This window comes from Crocuta crocuta, unplaced genomic scaffold, assembly GCF_008692635.1.
Source record: "Crocuta crocuta isolate KB4526 unplaced genomic scaffold, BGI_CrCroc_1.0 scaffold67, whole genome shotgun sequence".
NCBI classification, from domain to species: Eukaryota; Metazoa; Chordata; class Mammalia; order Carnivora; family Hyaenidae; genus Crocuta; species Crocuta crocuta.
Genome location: NW_027531896.1, coordinates 202,220 through 202,993, shown reverse-complemented (window position 1 = coordinate 202,993; position 774 = coordinate 202,220). Strand labels below are relative to the sequence as shown.

Sequence of the window (774 nt, the reverse complement as noted above, 5' to 3'; positions counted from 1 at the left end):
CATTGAACTGCTTTTGCACTTTTGTCAAAAACCCACTGGACATATTTGTATGACTGTATTTCTGGACCCCTATGACCCATTAATCTATGCGTCTTTCCATCTGCCACTACTATATATTATCTTCAGTACTGTAACTTTATAGTAATTTTTAAAATTGAGTACTGTGAATCTTACAACTTTTTTCTTTATCCAAAATTATTTTGACTCTTCAAGTTTTCTTTGCTTTTCCATATAAATTCTTTTACTTTTAGTTTTCAAATTCATTTAATGGCAAGTGGTAATTATCAAATTGGCGACTTACCCTGAAGTTATTACACTAGCTGTGTTGTCGTTTCTTAGGGTTGATCAGATAACCTAGGATCAGACATTCCCTTTCATAAGATGAATCAGCGTTGGTTGATTACCACCATTTACCAAACCAGACCTAGACAAAGAACTAGGTCTGGGGACACGTGCATGGTCGTAATATAGTGAATGTTTAGCCTGGGAGGAGCATTACAATTATTGAGCACCTACTTGGTAAAAGCATCAACTATGTGATGGATGGTGTCCAAGGTGCTGTCTGCATGCCATTACCACCCTTCTGGGTGCTCTTATTCCTAAAGAAAAGGGCCCTAAGACCTTGAATTTTGGAGTTGGATAGTCTGGGAGGCTCTGCTCTGCCACTTCCTGGAGGACCTTAAGAAGTGACATAGCCTCTTTTGGCCTCAGTTGCCTGCCCAGTGAGATGGGGATAATTAGAATGCTTACATTTTGAATGTTGTTGAAGATTAA

The 774-nt window shown here is 38.6% G+C and overlaps 1 pseudogene; it reads right to left on the bottom strand.

The window, feature by feature from the left end:
* Window positions 1-395: 395 nt before the first annotated feature.
* LOC144239460 (small nucleolar RNA SNORA72) lies at window positions 396-501 on the bottom strand (annotated as a pseudogene).
* Window positions 502-774: the final 273 nt, after the last annotated feature.